The following is a 22,665-nucleotide window of genomic DNA, read 5'->3' as shown; positions in this document are numbered from 1 at the left end:
AATCACAGATTAACTTTCTCAAATTCAGTAATTTCTCAATGACGTTCTTAAACTCCACAAATTAAAAATTTTGCCACCCACCCCACCTTCCCACTGTTCTTCAGAGTATATTTTGTTCCTCGTCCACATATGCTGGCAATCCTTCTGTCCTCTGCAGACATCCACCAGCAGTGGTCCTCAAACTTAAAACTGCACCAAAATTCTCTGGAGGGCTTATTAGAACAGAGACTGCTGGGCCCACTCCTATCTCCCTTTCTTACATGGTACCAGCTCATGCAGATTCTGCTGTTCAGGGAACAAGCATTAAGAACCACTGCCCTAAGGCATACTTTGCATGTACTGATCTTTTTCTTTGTTGAGACTATTGCTAAAGACAATTCAGTAGGTCAGTGCCACACCCATATCCTTTGTAGAGTCATGGGAGACTTTCCTAGGCACTCTACTTTCTATGGACACAGAGGATTCCAGGAACTGGCATTTTCCCTGTCTGCCTGCCTGTGGCTGCCCACTTTTTTGTGTATTTGTTACTGCAACCTCTGCTGAAACTTAGATGTCACTAAGGAAATGGGATCCAGGTGCCATCTACTTTTAGACTGTCTTCCACCTTTAAAATATATTTAGGGGATCTTTTATTCTCACCTCCTCTCATTGGGGCATTGACTGGAGGAAGAAGAGAGCAGATTACTTTTGTCCTCTTGAACTAAATTCCTCCCTACCGTGGAGTTTCATCTTCTCTGAAGAAACTAAAAGTATAAAGATGGCAAGAAATTCATTCTTTTTAAACATTTTTCAACTTTTATTTTAGATACAGGGGTACACGTACAGGTTTGTTACATGAGAATATTGTATTATGCTGAGGTTTGGGGTACAGATCCTATCATCCGGGTAGTGAGCATAGTACCCAGCAGGTAGTTTGTCAGAACACACTCGACTGCCTTCCTCTCCTCTCTCATAGTCTTCAGTTCCCATGTGTATGTCCAGTTGTGCTCAATGTTTAGCTTTCACTTATAAGTGAGAATATGTGGTATTTGGTTTTCTGTTCCTTCATTAATTTGCTTAGTATTATGGCCTCCAACTATATCCATGTTGTTACACAGAATATGATTGTATTCTTTTATATGGTGGTATAATATTACATGAAGCATGTGTATCGTATTTTCTTTCCAATAGCCAATCCACCATTGATGGGCACCTAAGTTGACTCCATGTTTTTACTACTATGAATAGCATGGCAATAAACATGGAGTGCATGTGTCTTTTTGGTAGAATGATTTATTTTCTTTTGGATATATACCCAGTAGTGGGACTGCTGGATCAATTGGTAGCTCTATCTATAGTTCTTCGAAAAGTCTAAAACCTGCTTTCTACAGGGACTGAACTAATTTACATTCCACCAGCAGCATACAAGCATTCTCTTTTCTCCAAAACCTTGGCAGCATGTTATTTTTTAAAATTTTTTTTATTAAACTTTAAGTTCTAGCGTACATGTGCACAACATGCAGGTTTGTTACATATGTATACATGTGCCATGTTGGTGTGCTGCACCCATTAACTCGTCATTTACATTAAATATATCTCCTAATGCTATCCCCAGCCCCCACAATAGGACCCGGTGTGTGATATTCCCCTTCCGTGTCAAAGTGATCTCATTGTTCAATTCCCACCTATGAGTGAGAACATGCGGTATTTGTTTTTCTGTTCTTGCAATAGTTTGTGAGAATGATGGTTTCCAGCTGCATCCATGTCCCTACAAAGGACACGAACTCATCCTTTTTTATGACTGCATGGTATTCCATGGTGTATATGTGCCACATTTTCTTAATCCAGTCTGTCACTGCTGGACATTTGGGTTGATTCCAAGTCTTTGGTATTGTGAATANTCTCTTGTAGGGCAGGCCTGGTGGTGACAAAATCTCTAAGCATTTGCTTGTCTGTAAAGGATTTTATTTCTCCTTCACTTATGAAACTTAGTTTGGCTGGATATGAAATTCTGGGTTGAAAATTACTTCTTTAAGAATGTTGAATATTGGCAACAACTCTCTTCTGGCTTGGAGATTTTCTGCCGAGAGATCTGCTGTTAGTTTGATGGGCTTCCCTTTGTGTGTAACCCAACCTTTCTCTCTGACTGCCCTTAACATTTTTTCCTTCATTTCAACTTTGGTGAATCTGACAATTATGTGTCTTGAAGTTGCTCTTCTCGAGGAGTATCTTTGTGGCATTCTCTGTATTTCCTGAATTAGAATGTTGGCCTGCCTTGTTAGGTAGGGGAAATTCTCCTGGATGGTATCCTGCAGAGTGTTTTTCAACTTGGTTCCATTTTCCCCATCACTTTCAGGCACACCAATCAGATGAAGATTTGGTCTTTTCACACAATCCCATATTTCTTGGAGGCTTTGTTCATTTCTTTTTACTCTTTTTTCTCTATACTTCTCTTCTCGTTTCATTTCATTCATTTAATCTTCAGTCACTGATACTCTTTCTTCCAGTTGATCGAGTTGGTTACTGAAGCTTGTGCATTTGGCACATAGTTCTCATGTTATGGTTTTCATCTCTATCAGTTCTTTTAAGGTCTTCTCTGTATTGATTGTTCTAGTTATCCATTCATCCATTCTTTTTTCAAGGTTTTTAGTTTCTTTGCGCTGGTTACATAGTTCCTCCTTTAGCTCTGAGAAGTTTGATCGACTGAAGCCTTCTTCTCTCAACTTGTCACAGTCATTCTCCATCCAGCTTTGTTCTGTTGCTGGCAATGAGCCGCATTCCTTTGGAGGGCAAGATGTGCTCTGATTTTTTGAATTTCCAGCTTTTCTCACTGCTTTTTCCCCATTTTTGTGGTTTTATCTGCCTTTGGTCTTTGATGATGGTGACATACTGATGGGGTTTTGGTGTGGGTTTCCTTTCTGTTTGTTAGTTTTCCTTCTAACAGTCAGGACCCTCAGCTGTAGGTCTGTTGGAGTTTCTTTGAGGTCCACTCCAGATCCTGTTTGCCTGGATATCAGCAGCAGAGGCTGCAGAAGATAGAATATTGCTGAACAGCAAGTGTTACTGTCTGATTCTTGCTCTGGAAGCTTCGTCTCAGGGGTGTACCCCACCGTGTGAGGTGTGAGGTGTTGGTCTGCACCTAGTGGGGAATGTCTCCCAGTTAGGCTACTCAGGGGTCAGGGACCCACTTGAAGGCAGTCTGTCCATTCTCAGATCTCAACCTCCATGCTGGGAGATCCACTGTTCTCTTCAAAGCTCTGCCAAGGTTTCTGCTGCTTTTTGTTTAGCTATGCCCTATCCCCAGAGGAGGAGTCTACAGAGGCAGGCCGGCCTCCTTGAGCTGTGGTGGGCTCCACCCAATTCGAGCTTCCTAGCGGCTTTATTTACCTACTTAAGTCTCAGCAATGGCGGACGCCCCTCCCCCAGCCTCGCTGCCACCATGCAGTTAGATCTCAGACTGCTGTGCTAGCAATGAGGGCGGCTCCGTGGGCGTGGGACCCTCTGGGCCAGGTGTGGGATATAATCTCCTGGTGTGCCGTTTCCTAAGACCCTTGGTAAAGTGCAGTATTAGGGTGGGAGTTACCCAAATTTCCAGGTATTGTGTATCTCAATTTCCTTTGGCTAGGAAAAGGAATTCCCTTCCCCCTTGTGCTTCCCAGGAGAGGTGATGCCTTGCCCTGTTTCAGCTCTTGCTGGACGGGCTGCACCCACGGACCAGCGCCAACTGTCCGACATGCCCCAGTGAGATGAACCGGGTACCTCAGTTGAAAATGCAGAAATCACCCGTCTTCTGTGTCGCTCACGCTGGGAGCTGGAGGCTGGAGCTGTTCTTATTCGGCCATCTTGCCATCTGTTATTTTTTTGATATTTTAGTAATAGCCATTCTGACTGTGTGGGATAGTATCTCATCACAATTTTGATTTGCATCTTTCTGATGATTAGTGATGATGAGGATATTTTTCATGAGTTGATTGGTCACTTGTATGTTTTCTTTTGATAAGTAACTATTCATGTCCTTTGCCCATCTGTAATGGGGTTATTTGCTTTTCTCTTGTTGATTTAAGTTCCTTATAGATTCTGGATGTGAAACCATTGTCACATGGACAGTTGGTGAATAGAATAGCTTCTCCCATTCTGTAGTTTGTCTGTTTACTCTGTTGGTAGTTTCTTTTCTCTGCAAAATTGTCCAGTTTAATGAGGTCCCAATTGTCAATTTTGGTTTTGTTGCAATTGCTTTCGGGGACTTATCCAAAAATTATTTGCCAAGGTCAATTAGGAAGGGCATTTCCCAGGTTTTCTTCTAGGATTTTTATAGTTTGCTGTTTTACATTTAAATCTTTAATCCTTGAGTTAGTTTTTGTATGTGGTGAAAGTTAGGGTCCAATTTCCTTCTTCTGCTTATGGTTGGCAATTATCCCAGAACTATTTATTGAATAGGGAGTCCTTTCCTCACTGCTTGTTTTTTGTTGGTTTTGTTGAAGAGCAGATGATTGTAGGTGTGCGGCTCCATTTCTGAGTTTTCTATTCTATTTTATTGGTGTATGTGTCTATTTTTGTACCAGTACCCTTCTGTTTTGGTTATTGTAGATTTATAGTATAGTTTGAAGTTAGATCTTGTGATATGATTGACTTTGTTCTTCTTGCTTAGAAATGTTAAGTTATTTGGGCTCTTTTTGGTCTCATGTGAACTTTAGAATAGTTTTTTTTCTAATTCCATGAAGAATGACATTTGTAGTTACACAGGAATAGCAATAAATCTGTAAATTCCTTTGGGAGTATAACTGTTTCTACAATATTGATTCTTTTAATCCATGAACATGGATTTTTTTTTCCATTTATTTGTGTTATCTCTGATTTCTTTCAGCAGTATTTTGTAGTTCTCTTTGTAGAGCTCTTTCACCTCCTTGGTTAGATGTATTCCCCAGTATTTCATTTTCTTTGTGGCTGTTGTAAATGCGAATGTGTTCTTGATTTGATTCTCGGTCTGGATCCTGGATGTTACTGGTGTATGGAAATGCTACTGATTTTTGAACATTGTTTTTGCATCCTGAGACTTTACTAAATTCATTTATCCATTGTAGGAACTATTTGGTGAAGTCTTTTGTGTTTTCTAGGTATAGAATCATACCGTCAATAAAGATAGTTAGTCTGGCTTCTTTTCATATTTGGATTCCTTTAATTTCTTTGTCTTGCCTGATTACTCTGGCAAAGACTTCCAGTACTATGTTGAATACGAGTGGTGACAGTAAGCACTCTTGCCGTTTTGCCCATTCAGTATGACGTTGGCTGTGGGTTTGTCATAGATGGCTCTTATTATCTTGAGGTATGTTTCTTTGATGCCTACCTAGTCCGTTGAGGGTTTTTATCATCAAAGGATGGTAAATTTTATTACATGCTTTTTCTGCATCTATTGAGATGATCATAAAGTTTTGTTTTATTCATGTTTATATGGTAGATCATATTTATTGATTTGCATGTGTTGAATCATCCTTGCATCCCAGGAATAAAGCCCACTTGAGCATGTAGGCTTGGTAATGATGGTGTGCTGCTGAATTCAGTTTACTAGTATTTTGTTGAAGATTTTTGTGTCTACGTTAATCAGGGATATCAGCCTGAAGTTTTCTAATTGTGTCTTTGCCAGATTTTGGTATCAGGCTAATGCTGGCTTCATAGAAAGTGTTAGGGAGAAGCCCCGCTTCCCCAAGTGTTCGGAATGGTTTCAGTAGAATTGATACCAGTTCCTCTTTGTGCATCTGGTAGAATTTGGCTGTGACTTCATCTATTCCAGGGTTTCTTTTTGCTTGGTAAGTTTACTATTATTGTCATTATTATTATTATTGATTCAATTTCTGAACTTCATATTGGTCTATTGGGAGTTTTAATCTATTCCTGCTTGGAAGATTTTCTATTTCCAGACACTTATTCATTTCCTCTAGATTTTTAAATTTGTGTGCATAGAGTTTTTCATAGTAGTTTCTGATGATCTCTTGTAGTTCTATGGGATCCGTTGGTATGTCACCTTTGTCATTTTTGATTGTTCTTATTTGGATCTTCTGGGTGTTTATTTTTTTTCCCCTTTGTTAATCTAGCTAGTGGTCTATCAATCTCATTTATTCTTTAAAAAAAAAAAAACTATTGATTTCACACGTTTTGTGGATTTTGTGTTTCAAATTCTTCTCTAATTTTAGTTATTTCTTTTCTTCTGCTAGCTTTGAGGTTGGTTTGTTCTTTTCTTTCTAGCTCCTTTAGATATAACATTTGTTGTTAATTTTAGATCTTTCTATTTGCTTGATGAAGACATTTAGTGCTGTAAACTTTCCTTTTAACAATGCTTTAGCTGCATTCTTGAGATGTGGGTAAGTTGTGTCCTATTTTCATTAATTTCAAAGAATATTTGAATTCTGCCTTAATTTGGGGGTGTATCTGGGAGTTAATCAGTATCAACTTTTTTAATTTTCATGTATATTTGTAATTTTGAGATATCTTCTTGAGACTGATATCCATTTTTATGCATTGTGGTCTGAGTATTGTTGACACGACTTCAATTTTTTTAAATTTATTGAGATTGATTTATGACTGAGTATGTGGTTGATCTTAGACTATATTCTGTGTGCAGGTGAAAGGAAGCTATACTCTGTGGATGTTGGGTGGAGTGTTCAGAAGATGTCTATTAGGTGCAATTAGTCAAGTGTTGAAGTTAAGTCCAGAGTTTCTTTTTAGTTTTCTGCCTTAATGATCTGTCTAAGGCTGTCAGTGGGGTGTTGAAGTCTCCTACTACTATTGTATGACTATCTAATTCTTTTCATAGGGTAAGAAGTACTTGTTTTATGAATCTGGGTGTTCCAATGTTGGGTGTGTTTATGCTTAGAATAAGTAAGTCATTTTGTTGGATTGCACTCTTTATCATTACGTAATGCCGTTTTTTTGTTGTTCATAATTGTTATTGGTTTAAAGTCTGTTTTTATCTGATGTAAGAATAGTTACTCTTGCTGTTTTTTGTTTGCACAATACATCTTTCCCCATCCTTTTATTTCGAGCCTTTTGATATTGTTACATGTGAAATGGGTCTCTTGAAGAGAGAAGATGGTTGGGTCTTGTCTTTTTATCCAGATTGTCACTAATATCTTTTAAGTTGGACTTTTAGCCCATTTACATTCAGGGTTAGCATTAATATGCCAGATTTTTATTCTGTCATTGTGTTGTTAGCCAGTTGATATGTAGAAATGAATATGGTGTTGCTTTATAATGTCTGTGGGCTATGGGCTTAAGTGTGTTTTTGTGGTAGTAGGTGTTACCCTTTTAATTACATGTTTACCCCACTACTTTAACCTTGTTCCCATTTGCACCAAAAATACTCACTGGTGGCACTTGCAGCTGCAGTATTTACCCTGAGATAACTTTCCCAAAAGGTATCTCATTTTTATTACTATTTTGCATCATTTTAGTATATTGGCTTTGGAAACAAAATACATCATCCTATTTATAGTATTCTGTTTTTAGTAGTGGTATTTCCATTTACAACATATAGCAAATTCCAAATGCTGAAAATGTCAGATCCTAGAAAATGCAACATTCCTGCATATGATGTTAACATTGTTCTTGAACAGTCATTGATCAAAGATGTATTCGATGAATCTGATTTTTTCTGAAATAGATGATTCTGATGATTCAAATGATTCTGATGTTAGTTCTGTTTAGACATAACTCCAAGAACAGTTTTTATATTGTATTAGCACATTGAAAATCAGTCAAATTTGCTTCAGCCTCAAAGAGCATGTTTATGTAAAATTAAATGAGCAGTGGCAGTGAGCTTCACATTTTTTTGTTGTTGTTTTTTCTTAACCAGAAAGGGATTAAGGAATCTTCTAAGGTTGGTCTAGTTGAAACGAATTCCCTCAGCATTTGCTTGTCTGAGAAGGAATTTATTTCTCCATCACTTAGGAAACTTAGATTGGTTAAACACAAAATTCTTGGTTGTAATTTTTTTTTTATTTTTTTTATTTTTTATTTTTTTTATGTAGGCTGAAAATAGGCCCCCTGGCTCTTCTGGCTTGTAAGGTTTCTGTTGAGAGTTCGGCTGCTAGCCTGATGGAGTTTCCTGTGTATGTGACCTGATGCTTTTCTCTAGCTGCCTTTAAGATTTGTGTGTGTATGTGTGTGTGTGTGTGTGTGTGTGTGTGTGTGTGTGTGTGTGTTGACCATGGTGAATCTTATGCCTATGTGCCTTGGAGATGGTCATTTTGTTTAGTATCTAGTTGAGGTTCTCTGTATTTCTTGAATTTGTGTGTCAACCTCTCTAGCAAGATTAGGGAAATTTTCATGGACTATATCCTCATATATATTTTCCAAATTGTTTATTTCCCCTTCTCCTCTCTCAGAAATGCCAATGAATCATAGATAGTCTCTTTACAATAATCCTTTAATTATATGAGGTTTTGGTAATTTTTTAAAATCATTTTTTCTTTATTTTTATCTGAGTTGATTCAAAGCACTGGTCCTCAAGCTCTAAGATTTTTTTTTTCTTTATTATCCTGTTAACATTTAGATTGTATTATGAAATACTTGCAGTGAATTTTTAAGCTGTAGAAGTTCAGTTTGTCTCTTACTTAAAATGACAATTTCATCTTTCCGCTCTTGGATTGTTTTACTGTATTCCTTGGATTCATTATATTGGGTTTCAACTTTCACCTCAATCTCAATGAGCTTCCTTGTCATCCAGATTCTAAATTTTATATCTGTCATTTCAATCATTTCAGACTGGTTAAAAGTCATGACTGGGGAGCTAAAGGACTCACTTGGAAGTAGGAGATACTTTGACTTTTTGAATTGCCAGAGTTCTTGTGCTCATTTTTTCTCATCTGGGAGGGTCAAAGTTCCTTTAACTGTAGTGCAAGTTGAGTACAGTCAGTTGGCTTTCTTTCTGGATGTTTTCAGAGGGCCAAGGCTCTGTACATGGTCTTTATTTGTGGCTGAATTATTGCCATTGGTTTCATGGAGGATGTATTAGCAAAATATTTTTGATATTGCAGTTTGAGCTGTGGTCCAGTAGATGGAGACTAAGGGTAATGGCCAGTAGATATGCTCTTAGCCACGTGGCTCTTTTGTATTTCCTCATATTAGCATGTGCTCTGTGGTGCAGTGGGGAGAGAGAAGATCTCTTCACCAAGTCCTCTCCTGGGCCTCGAAGGACCCCCTTCTGATTACTGACACTGTACCTGCATTTCTTTTATTAGGTGTTCCAGGCCATGGGGCTCCCTCAAGCAGAGGCCTTGGCAGGGAGATAGGCCACAGTCTTTCTGGACCAGTCCTGTGGAGAGAAACACACCCTGCTCTTGTACCAGCCCATGAACATGCATGTCTTACCCTTCTCAGTACTCCAAGAATGTAGGCTTCTTCCCCACTTGAGTGCCAGCAACGATGTTGTCTCAGTACCCATAAGTTGCATGCCTCAGGCCTGGGACTCTAGGATGAGCTGTGGCTTTAATAGTTACAGACAAAAAGTAAACATAAAAGTCTATCACTGAGTCTGCTAGGACTTTTTATTGGGTTTTGTAATATGTCACACCCTTTAGCTCCTACAGTATCAGTCATGGCACATTTATACAACAGAACTACTTGCTGGGTCTGTCCTGAGCAATTTGTTTAGTTCAATAACACTAAGGAACCTCTTGATGACCTGGAACTTACTGTCTTAGGAACCCCTTTGTTAGCTTTATCTTTATTAAACAACTAGTCAGGCATAAATGGAACATGGTATGGGAGAACTTTCAACTGGGTAACTAACTCAACCGAGGAAAACACTTCACCTCTGGTGCCAGAAAACTATTCCTTCAAAGATAAGCTTCATATCTTCATATTAGGAAAAGTTGAACATGCAATAGCAAATTCCTCCCTCTGCTTTAAAAGCAGGGCAAAAGGACCGTACATGGGAAATCTCAAATACTGTAACACTATACATGTAATTGCTGAAAGCTCAAAAGTTTGGAGAAAAAAAAAAAAAAAAAAAACGCTATAGGGAAGATCTAAGAAAATTGGAAGCCCTGTGCGGTGGCTTTTAGAATCTGGCCTTTCCTCCTGGTTTGGCAGTCCCAGTGGGAATGGTAGGCGCTGGGTAACTGCCTTGACACATGGTACTATGATGTAGAAAACAACACATGGGCTTCCACAAACATGTCCCTTCATGTAATTCCAGACCCCTGTGTGATGTTTGCTAATACTAGTGGCCTGCAAATCTGTAGGCAAACAGGGGATGTCTGGGCTGTCATCCCCTGCCACAAGGATTATCTGAGATATTGGCCAGGACATATTGTGTCTCTAATCTTTCAAAACTCCATTTGTCAGGGGGGCCCTACTCATTTAGTATGTAAAATTGCAAACGGCATTGTGAGTGACTGTCTGAGTGTGGATATCCCTATCCCAAAGATGCTGCTATTATATCCAAGAAGAGGAAGCTTCTAAGAGATGAGAAAGATTTATCTGTGTTTTTCACAAGTCACAACTTAGAACTGTCCTTTCGAGGAGCAGGACTGTATTTTCTTTGTGGCTTTTGGCTGCATTTAATCTTCCCTAGTCACTGGAAGGGAGCCTGCACTATAGTAGCAGTGATCCCAGACCTGTTATTTTTACATTCCACTAACATGGCAGCATCACCTGGGGACATTCCTAACTTAGGATCTTTTCTAGAGAGTGTACTATCTCAGATCCCTAACTTAGGCTCTTTTCTACAAAGTGCACTAGCTCAGATCCACTGAACAAACATCTATCATTTCCATGCCCTCACATGGAGACTTAACTGAAAGAGAAGACTGGGGAAGACATGCACATGACAATCCTATCTTAGAAAAGCCCTGGAGAGGGGATTCTATAGCCAGAGGACTATTCTGGTATTCTGGTATTTGTTGGTATTCTTCTCCTTGAAAGATCAGTACCTAATATTTCTATTATGATGCAATGAGGGTGGAAGTCAACAGTAGGAGCCAAAGAAACGAAACAGTAATCCATAGATTCTTTAGCCTCAATAGTAGCACTAAATAGACAGGTTCTGGATTACCTTATGTCCAAAGTAGGGGATACATGTGCACTTTTTTTTTTTTGAGACAGAGTCTCACTCTGTCACCCAGGCTGGAGTGCAGTGGTACAATGTTGGCTCACTGCAACCTCCACCTCCTGGGTTCAAGCAATTCTCCTGTCTCAGCCTCCCAAGTAGCTGGGATTATAGGTGCCTGCCACCACACCTGGCTAATTTTTATATTTTTAGTAGAGATGGGGTTTCACGATGTTGGCCAGGCTGGTCTTGAACTCCTGACCCCAAGTGATCCATTTGCCTTGGCCTCCCAAAGTTCAGGCATTACAGGCATGAGGCTGGCCACCTGTGCACTTTTAAATGAACCATGTTGCTTCAAAGACCAACATCTCTAGTCAACTAGAAGAGAACCTAATGGTACTTAAAGATCAAATTAGGATCATTGACAGGTTAAGAGAAAGTGCTGGCTCCAGCCCCAGGTGGCTACAATCCCTCCTTAATAGATTCCAGTCTTCTTTACGGTACTGGTTAGCTCCCTTATTAAGCCACCTTTTGCTCATGTGTTTTCTACTAATATTTGGACCTTGTATACTCAATACAGTAACTTGAATTGTTTCCTCTCACCTAGAAGCTATTAAACACCAAATGGTGACCACACATGTAAATGTCTTTCTTCTGAGGACTCTTAGATTGACCCCAGTAGGAAACCTAGTTGCTGTTCTCCGCACAATGCCCCTCTCCAGCAGGAAGTAGTTAGAAGAGTCATCGTTCAACACCCCCTAATAGCAGTTAGGCTTTCCACTCCTGAGTGGGGGAATGATACAGGAGATAGAGAGAAATTATTTAGGCAGATAGTGAGGGGGAAAGAGTCATTCGCAGAACTTCCCTCTAACAAAAAGCAGCAGTAGAAATTACTTCTTTTCTATCAAAGAGAAGCCTGAAAGATAGAACCACAAACATAGACAAGGAAGCTGGAAGCTTGCACAAAGGGATGCCAGCAGTTGCACCAAAAAAAAGCACTACCTGGGACTAGGCATATCCATCATGGGGCCTCCATCTTCTCTTTTATGTTTTGTTAACATGTGCACAATAAGAAATAAATGTCCAACATGGAGTACCTCAGGCTGAAAACCCACTTGCATAATAAAAGATTGGGGTTGGGGCTGCCAGAGATTCCTGCCCTATGCAAATGGCACACCTGGTCCTAACCATTTTTTCATGCCCTATGGAGATCAGACACCACCACCCTACTAGCTCATCTATAAAATTCCCTGCATTTCAACATGGATTAGCAACCCATTTTTTCCAGGACCTCTCTCTGTAGCAGAAAGTTATTCTTTCTTTTGCCTATTAAATTTCTTCTCTAACTTCATCCTTTGTGTGTGTCTGCCCCCTTGATCTCCACAGCTGTGAGACCAGAACTTCGGGTGTCACCCCAGACAACAAGTTCACTTCAGCTTCAGCTTCCAGACATGTGGGGTCAGGTTCCAGGTGCACTGGGGAATCCAAAGTGCCCCCAGGCTGCTGGGAACATACCCAGATAGACTAAAGCACCAAAGCTGGGCAGCAGAGACTGTGCTATGAACAGACTCCTGTGGGCTGGCCAGGCAGGGGCCCTGGGAGGAGCAGGCAGGCAGTAGGGCCTGCAGAACAGACATGGTTCCATGTGAAAGTTGGCCTCACTTTCTCCTGCCCCAGCTGTGAGCTGGGGCTAGACCTTTCTGGAGGACCTAGACCTTCCTGAAGGAGCTCCCTGGAGAGAGATGGGGATCTCTGGGGGATTGACACCTGTGGCTGCACTCTGCCAGAGCTGACACCCACATAAAGTCCCCCAACTCCAAGCTGGCTGAAACCTACTCTTCAGGCAGATACCCCGCCAGATCAAATGTCCATGATAGATGTGGGGTCCCTTGTAGCTAGGATCCCGGAAGGCGAGAGTAGGCTGTCCCACAGCCCCTTCACTCACCCCTTCCCCAGGAGCCATTCAGGACCAGGAATCAGCTCGAGCATGTTTATACCCTACACAGGGTTCCCAGCTTTCTCCCTCTTCAGCCTCAGTGTCTGCATCACTTCTCCATCCACTCTCAGTGTTTTCTCTACAAATATCTGTTCAAATTACATTTCTCTACTCAAAATTTTGGCCTCTCTCAGTGGGAGTGACAGTTCCCGGCTACATCTAGTCATTCATAAGGTCCTAATCTCAAACTCCTTTCTTGTATGCATTCTTCTCAAACATTTGTTCTTATTTTTTTCATGCATTTAGCATTTTGGGGCTTCAGAAATCTTTCTTCCAAGAAAAGCCTAATTCCTAAACGATTAAAATTGATGCTTAAAATTTTATCTGATATTGCGTTTAAGGCATATTTTACAGATTAAAAACAAATTTGCATTTTTAAGATTTTATATTATCTACTCCTGTGAAGTGATTAGCCTCAGTTTTAAACCTAATTTTAATTATGAGAAATCCACAAGGGGAAGGAACAACTAAATCATCAGTTTTCTTTCAAAAAGTTAAAATTTCAAAATAATCATCTTGCTTACATTTGGTTTGTGTTTTGTGGAATGCCATGTTTGCCATTTTGTACTTTTGACCAAAATTTACTGATGCCCATTGAAAGTAAAAAAAAAAAAAAAAAAAAAAAAAGTACCTCTGTGGGCCATTGTTCAGATCTCTTTTGTCGTTTTAACAGTCATACTCAGGAGGTCTAATTATAAGGATGTGAAAGGTGTCATAATCCCTTCTCTAGAGATGACCACTTGGATGCTCAGGTTGCCATGCCTGTCATGCCTGAACAGAGGGCTCATGTTCAGATTCTCTCAGTTCCGCCTTCAGATCTATTTTAGTCACTGAAAAAAGAGCCTGAGGAAGCCAGACCTTGGAGGTCTTGCTTTTCAATAAAGTTACCCTGAATCTAATTTGGCTGCACTTTGTGTATTTAAAATATAAGCATTGTCAGTTGAGCATAGAATGTTATGTGAATTAACATATACATTTAAAAACTAAAGTATAATAAACAGGACTAAGATCTAGGGGAAACATAAGCTAATCTGTCCACTGCCTACATTTTTTCTAATATAGGAAAATGACAGACCAAAGTTAACTGGACAGAGAATTAATAGCATGATCATGAGATGAGGAATGCTTATATAAGAAGAGACCTCAAGGTTACAACATTTCAAAAAAGTAATCTGTTGATAGTTAAAACTCAGACAGCATATATTTGCATGTAAATAACCACAGCACATATACATGCATGTATATATATATGTACTTTATATATAATAATTTGTTTTCTTTTCTTCCTATTTTGTTATATTAATAGCTATAACTCATTAAGTACTTACTATGCTTTAAGCCTTCAATGATGTGTCCTTTATATACTATGTGATATAATTTAGCTGTGTCTCCACTCAAATCTTATCTTGAATTTTACCTCCCATAATCCTCATACATCATGGGAGGGACCCAGGGAGAGGTTATTGATTCATAGGGGTGGATTTCCCCATGCTGTTCTCATGAGAGTTAATAAGTCTTATGAGATCCAATGGTTTTATAAAGGGTAGTTCCTCTGCACATGCTCTCTTGCCTGCCACCATGTAAGACATGCCTTTGCTCCTTCTTTGCTTTCTGCCATGATTGTGAAGCCTCTCCAGACATGTGGAACTATGACTCCATTAAACCTTATTTTCTCTATAAATTACCCAGTCTCAGGTATTTCTTTGTAGTAGTATGAAAATGAACTAATACAGTAAATTAGTACCAGTAGAATGGGATAATGCTATTAAGATATGCAAAAATGTGGAAGTAACTTTGGAACTGGGTAACAGGCAGAAGTTGGAACAGTTTGAAGGGCTCAAAAAAAGACAGGAAGATATGGAAAAATTTGGAGCTTCCTAGAAAGTTGTTGAATGGTTCTGACCCAAAAATCCAGGCTGAGGTAATCTCAGATGGAGATGAGTAACTCATTGGGAACTGTAGCAAAGGTGATTCTTGCAAAGAGATTGGTGGCATTTTGTCCCTGGCCTAGAGATCTGTGAAACATTGAACTGGAAAGAAATGATCATTATTTTTTGAGATGGAATTTAGCTCTTGTTGCCCAGGCTGGAGTGCAATGGCACTATCTCAGCTCACTGCAACCTCCGCCTTCCAGGTTCAAGTGATTCTCCTGCCTCAGCCTCCCGAGTAGCTGCAATTACAGGCATGTGCCACCACGCCCAGCTAATTTTGCCTTTTTTTTTTAGTAGAGACGGGGTTTGTCCACATTAGTCAGGCTGGTCTTGAACTCTCGACCTTAGGTGATCCACCCTCCTTGGCCTCCCAAAGTGTTGGGATTACAAGTGTGAGCCACGGCACCCAACCTGTGGATAGAAATGATTTAGGGTATCTGGTGGAATAAATTTCTAGCAGCAAAGTTTTCAAGAGGTGATGTGGGTGATTTTAAAAGCCTTCAGTTTTATTCATTCACAAAGACATGGTTTGGAATTGGAACTTATGTTTAAAAGGGAAGCAGAGGCCAGGTGCGGTGGCTCAATCCTGTAATCCCAGCACTTTGGGAGGCCGAGACAGGCAGATCACGAGGTCAGGAGATCAAGACCATCCTGGCTAACATGGTGAAACCCAGTCTCTACTAAAAAATACAAAAAATTAGCCAGGCGAGGTGGCAGGCGCCTGTAGTCCCAGCTACTCGGGAGGCTGAGGCAGGAGAGTGGCATAAACCCTGGAGGCGGGACTTGCAGTGAGCTGAGATAACGCCACTGCACTCCAGCCTGGGTGACAGAGCGAGATTCAAAAAAAAGGGGGGAAGCAGAGCATAAAAGTTTGGAAAATTTGCAGCCTGATGATGCAATAGAAAAGAAAAACCCATTTTCTGGAGAGAAATTCAAGCCAGCTAGAAATTTGCATAAGTGTCAAGGAGTTGTATGTTAATTGCCAAGGCAATGGGGAAAATGTCTCCAGGACATGTCAGAGGTCTTCACAGCAACCCCTCTCATCACAGGCCCAGAGGCCAAAAAGGAAAAACAGTTTTATGGGCTGGGCCCAGCATCTTGCTGTTTTGGGCAGGACTTAATGCCTTGCATCCTAGCCATGGCTAAAAGGGGCCAACATACAGGTCAGGCCATTGCTTCAGAGGGTGCAATCCCCAAGCCTTGGTGGCTTACATGTGGTATTGGTGCACAGAAGTCAAGAATTAAGAATTAAGGTTTGGGGACATCCACCTAGATTTCAAAGGCTTTATGGAAATACATAGATATCCAGGCAGAGGTGTGCTAGAGAGGAGGGGCCCTCATAGAGAACCTGTGCTAGGGCTGTGTGGAAGGGAAATGTGGGGTAGGAGCATCCACACAGAGTCCCCATTGGGACACTGCCTAGTGGAGCTGTGAGAAGAGGGCCACCATCCTCCAGACCCCAGAATGATAGATCCACCAATAGCTTGCACTGTGCATCTGGAAAAGCTGCAGACACTCAAAGCCAGCACATGAAAGCAGCCAGGAGGGGGGCTTGTACCCTGCAAAGCCATAGAGTAGCCCAAGACTATGGGAACCCATCTCTTGCATTAGCATAACCTGGATGTGAGGCATGGAGTTAAAGTGGATCATTTTGGAGATTTAAAATTTAATGACTGCCCCACTGGGTTTCAGACTTGCATGTGGCCTGTTGCCTTTTCATTTTAGCCAATTTCTCCCATTCAAAATGGGTGTATTTACCCAATGCCTGTATGCCCATCATATCTTGGAAATAACTAACTTACTTTTGATTTTACAGGCTCATAGGCAGAAGGGAGTTTCCTTGTCTCAGATGAGACTTTGGAGTGTGGACTTTTCGATTAATACTGAAATGAGTTAAGACTTTGGGGAACTGTTGGGAAGGCATGATTGGTTTTGAAATGTAAGGACATGAGATTTGGGAGGGGCCAGAGACAGAATGATACAGTTCGGCTGTGTCCTAACCCAAATCTCATCTTGAATTTTAGCTCCCATAATACTCATGTGTTGTGGGAGGGACCCAGTAGGAGGTAATTAAATCACAGGGTTGAGCTTTCCCATGCTGTTCTCATAGTAGTGAATAAGTCTCATGAGATTTGATGGTTTTATAAAGGGCAGTTCACCTGCACATGCTCTCTTTCCTGCCACCATGTAAGATGTGCCTTGCTCCTCCTTTGCCTTCCACCATAATTGTGAGGTCTTCCCTGCCATGTGGAACTGTGAGTCCATGAAACCTCGTTTTTTTAAATAAATTACCCAGTCTAAGGTATTTCTTCATAGCAGTATGAAAATGGACCAATACATTATGTCTGAAAAGCAGATATTATCATCCAAATTTTATAGATGAGGAAACTGAAACTCCAATGGGTAAAGGAAATTTTAGTTTAGAAAGTGGCTAAGCACAGATTCATATCTAGATTTGTCTAAATTCAGAATTTCCATAACATTCTTAGTTAAGATTCTTCAATTTATCTATGGCTTTTAAATTAAAACATGTATTCATTCAAATATTCTAAAAGTGATAGGTTTTGGCTGTGTTCCCACCCAAATTTCATCTTGAATTGTAGTTCCCATAGTCCCTACGTGGCATGGGAGGGACTTGGTGGGAGATAATTTAGTCGTGGTGGTGGTTACCCTCATGCTGTTCTCGCTGTGGTGAGTTCTCACAAGAGCTGATGGGATTTTGTTTTGTTTTGTTTTTTTGAGTTGGAATCTCACTCTGTTGCCAAGGCTGGAGTGCAATGGCATGATATCTGTTTGCTATAACCTTCCCCTCCAAGATTCAAGTGATTCTCCTGGCTCAGCCTCCCAAGTAGCTGGGACTATAGGCACGCACCAATACACCTGGCTAATTTTTCTATTTTTAGTACACGTGAGGTTTCACCATGTTAGGCAGGCTGGTCTTGAACTCCTGACCTCAAGTGATTCACCTTCCTCAGTTTCCCAAAGTTCTGGGATTAGAGGTGTGAGCCACTGCACCCAGCTGATCTGATGGTTTTATAAGGGCTTTCCCCACTTCGCTCAGCATTTCTCCTTCCTACAGCCATTTGAAGGACATGTTTGCTTCCCCTTCTGCAATGATTGTAAGTTTCCTGAGGCTTCCCCAGTCATGCTGAACTATGTGTCAATTAAATCTCTTTTCTTTATAAATTACCTTGTCCCAGGTATGTCTTTATCAGTAGTGTGAAAATGGACTAATACAAAATGCTAGTAGAATGTCAGGGCACATTGAAGGAATTACCCTCCAAGTCAAGAGAAAAGCCTAAGGCTCAAAGAGTCTCATATTTGAAGAGCACAAAGGCATCCAGTGTGACCTGAGTGCTCTGAATACAGAGGAAATAAATGGAGGCAGTCAGGGAGGTGACTGGAATTAGATTGTATAAGGCCGAGACTGGATGTTAAGTACAATAGGAAGCCACTGGAATGTGTTAACCAGAGGCATGATGTAATCTAGTCTAATCTATTAAAGGATTGCTGTCTAGTTTGTGATAAATGAAGCTTTGACCTTGGTGTCAAGAAGTTTTTCTTGACACCAGCAAGGCCAATTTGGAGGTTATTGCCATTTTGAGATGAGAAGCAATAATGACTTGGTGTTTATTTGAGATAGAAAGCAAGTAAGCAAAATAGAAACATTTTTTGGTAGTAGAGGCAAGAAAACTTGGTGTTAATATTATCAAAGCGGATAGTAAGAAATTGTTACTGGGTTGTAATGATTATCTCACTGATATTTAAACCCTTGGGTGTATTGGACTGGGTGGCCAATGTTGAGTAAGTAGGAAATGAGAAGTGTTTTTAATATGGGAGACACCTTAGCATATTTATAAACAAAAACAGTGATAAACAAGGACAAGCTTCTACTTATGGTCATGGTGATACTGGCCATGTTTTCTCTCCATTAACAACTACCCAAGAAGTAGGTAGCATACCCTGGTTGCACACCCAAGAAGCTGGCTCTGATCCACACTAATAAAATTGTAAAAAAAATACAAAGTTTTAATGATTCTAGGAGACCCAAAAGTAGTGGTCAAAACAAAATCCAAAAGTCTTTTGAGTTAGACCAAAAATCTAACAATGTAGCATTCTCAAGTTTAAGTACAGAATTAAAAAATACTAGACATGTGGAGAGCACAAAATAATATGGCCCATAACTAGGAAAGAAAGAGAAGGATAAATGATGGACAGGTTGCTGAGGAGCTAGGAGGACATTGGACCCTGAGCAGAGGTGGAAGAATTAGCCTCAAAGATATGACATGAAAGATTCACAGATTCTTCCCTGCTACTAAAAGTAAAAGATTTAGAACAAATCACAATTAAGGCCAGTTGGCAGTGGTCAGTTTGGAGGGTTTCTGCATGACAGGGTCTGTATTTTTTCTATGAATCAGGTATTTGCTGACAGTGATTTGAATAATTACTGTAAGAATGGGGAGAGAGAATGGGCTCAGAAGTATAAGAAAATTGCCAGGTAATACTGGTGTTCCATTTAAAGACTAGAAAAATAAATTCATTGAAGCACTGTTCTGCAGAGGTATAGGCTTTCCTCAAGTATGGAGAACGAAATTGTGTGGTTAGTCCAGAGTTGGGACATGGAGGCCCAGAGTAGAACAAGTCATTCTGTCAACACTGAAACCCAAGTGGAACTTCGGTGGAAAGTAATACTATGAGCCAGCAAGAAAGTTTTTAGTATATAGGGGGCAAAGAAAGGAATAATAGAAATAATAGAAAAATGAAATAGGTATAACAATTTAATGCAAATTGAAAAAAAAGTAATAAAAGAAATGTAGATAATTAATAACAACAACAAAAAACTCTAACCAAAATGCTTAGCAAAAGTTTTGATTTTTTAAAATTACAGATGGTTGTCTTTTTAGTCCTCCTTTCGTTACAAGTGAAAGCTTAAAAAATACAGCAAGAATATTCTTATGGGTCTAATATTGTGCTATTAAATTAAAATGAATATCTAAAGTTATTTAGTGCAATCATGAGATGTATCACTGTCTTATGTACATTTTTACATAAATTAATTATTTTGCACATGTACCCTGTGCCCTGAGAAAAACTAGACTTGGCAACTGATTATTTCTCTAAATCCCTTTATGAAACTCAGTAACAATCCTAAGTAATAAGTTACTTAATCTTAAATATAAATATTATGCCATATATATCATATGAAAATCTAATAAATGTTAAGTAGATATCATGGCTATTTTCTTGGTAATATCCCCATAATATAATTATTTAAGTGTAGTTTAAAATAACTGAATTTTTATTCAATTATTTGGGAAAATCATGAAAAAAAAACAAGTTTTTTGCTGGGTTTGGAATTTGGGAAATTTTAAATATATTTTATTCTTTTCAATTTGATTTATTTTTCACATCTCTTTCAGCTAAAATCTAAATCTTACTTTGATGTTTAAGAATGTAAGTATGCATTTTCAACAAAAGTTAAAATTTTTTTTTTATATCAGCAATTTGCATTACAATGCTGACATTGCCAGGTATTCAAGTTCATGATTCCTTGGAGAATTATATTTACATTTCTGCATTACTAATTAGACAATAGGAAGTAGTCTGCATAAAAGCTTCATTAATGCAAAACAAACTCATCCTACTTTCACATATTTTATATTTATCCTACTTTCACATATTTTAATATTTATAACAATATGCCTTAAATTGTTCACATCTCAATGTCAGTAAAATTGATAGGTGGAACAAGATTTGAATGTAAATAAACAAGACATGCACAGTTATTCACAGGCTAATCACTGGGGAATCACAGGTGTTTCTGTTATGAAAAGTACTGAATAGGATACATATGCAAGGGGAACAATCACAGTAGACTTCATTCCGTGAGTACCAAATGTTGCTGTCTGATGTGAGGACACAATTAATGTGGAATCAGTTTTCAGTATGAGATTTCATAGACATTTAAATAAATTTTCCCACAGGCAAATCTCATGGCCAAATAATTTGTAGGAGAAAAAAAGAACAGTTATTCTCACTATGTTCCATTTAACAAATGCACATTTTGCATCTATTCTATGCCCAGCACTGCACTAATAGCAAAGAATATAAAGAAAATTTAGGACTCAATTTCTTATTGTAAATCAATTACAGTTATAGGAACTTATGGGCTAAGTTTAAGCCAATTTGTGTGACATAGGCAAATAATTTTTCATTCATTTTGGTCTACAAATTCAAAAATTAGAATAAAATTATTTGATGTTGTTTGATGAATACTTTTGTGAAGGTGGTCAAATCTGATTACACATTCCCAAGAAACTTTACACTGGGCCCAGAATTGTCTGAACTTCTAAACAGTGATTGTCATAGGTGTTTAGTTTTGTATTTGGCATATAATCATGATCTTCCTGCTTGTCTATGGCAAGGGCATCTTGCACATAGTAGAATATATGCAAATTTGGCAAAGCAAATAAAATAAATGATAATTACTCAATATTGATGTTTTAAATTATTCTTCCGAGATATTGGTAGAGTAATACAAAATGATTTTCTTATGTAAATGGAAAGCAAATTACAATGATCTGAGATAAAAAGTAATTACTAAGAGCCCTGGCTGGTATGAATGAATGGTTTGATTGAATCTGACTACTTTACTTTCATGAAGCATAATTTAGCATATCTGCACCTGAATAGAAGAAAAAAAATTAAACCGATTTATTTCAAAGGATAATTATGGAAGAGTTCACAACTGAAGTAGTCTCGCTAGTGAAAAAAAAAGTCTTCTGAAATTTGTGAAATGCTCAATATCTTGTGGAAGAGATAGTATCATTTGACCCAGGATTTGCCACTTTGACTAGCACTGAGCCATTGCATAATTCATTCAGTGTGAGTACTAACTGTTGGATTCAGAACTGTAGCAGGAATCCCCCATTCATCAGCAATCCTTTTATTTACCCTAGTTGTCACCTCACTGTTGTGCAGATGTGGCTTAGTTGTAGCCTGGGTTACTTCAGGTTCCATGTTTTGATCACTGTGTAACAGACAGCATTATCTACTCATTTAATACTCTTCCAGAGCCCTCCAGTCTCTTATGATAAAGTCTATCCTTTTAACAAAGATCAGCTTTTTCTACCCTCCAGTCTCCACTCTGGTCCATGCTTCTCTTTACACAGCAATGCTGTCCCTCTTTCTGTGTCTCCAACAGACTCAGTTCCCTCTCAATTCCGGGTCTAGGCATTCCATAATTCACCTTTCCAGAAAACTCTTACTCATGCTCTGCTGGTCTAATTTCTTGCTGTTCTTTGAGTGTCATTTTACACTTTACTTCCCTGAGGAGAAAGTTACCACAGGCTACAGAGGGAAGACAGGTACTCTGCCTACCTTAATGAATCCATACCAATAGAAAAGAAAACCCTAGCCTGTAAATTTCATTCATTCTGTCACTTAGTCACTATTCAACAAATATTATGGATCATCCATTACATGTCAGACATTGTTCTAGAGATGGGAAATGCAAAAGCAAGGTAAGACAAAGCTTCTTCCCCCTAAGGCTTACATACTTGTAATTAATAGTCAGTTGAGACCTAAAGACAAAAGACAATTTCAGAAAATGATGAAAACTACAAAGAAAATAAATCATGGGTTAGGGATAAGGATTCTTGGAGGAAGTTTCCTCCAAGTTGGGTCCTAAAAAATGAAAAGGGGAAACCATGACA

This window comes from Rhinopithecus bieti, unplaced genomic scaffold (genome assembly GCF_001698545.2).
Source record: "Rhinopithecus bieti isolate Rb0 unplaced genomic scaffold, ASM169854v2 scaffold_21726, whole genome shotgun sequence".
Lineage (NCBI taxonomy): Eukaryota > Metazoa > Chordata > Mammalia > Primates > Cercopithecidae > Rhinopithecus > Rhinopithecus bieti.
The sequence above is the reverse complement of the archived record's forward strand: the minus strand, read 5'-3'. Positions refer to the sequence as shown.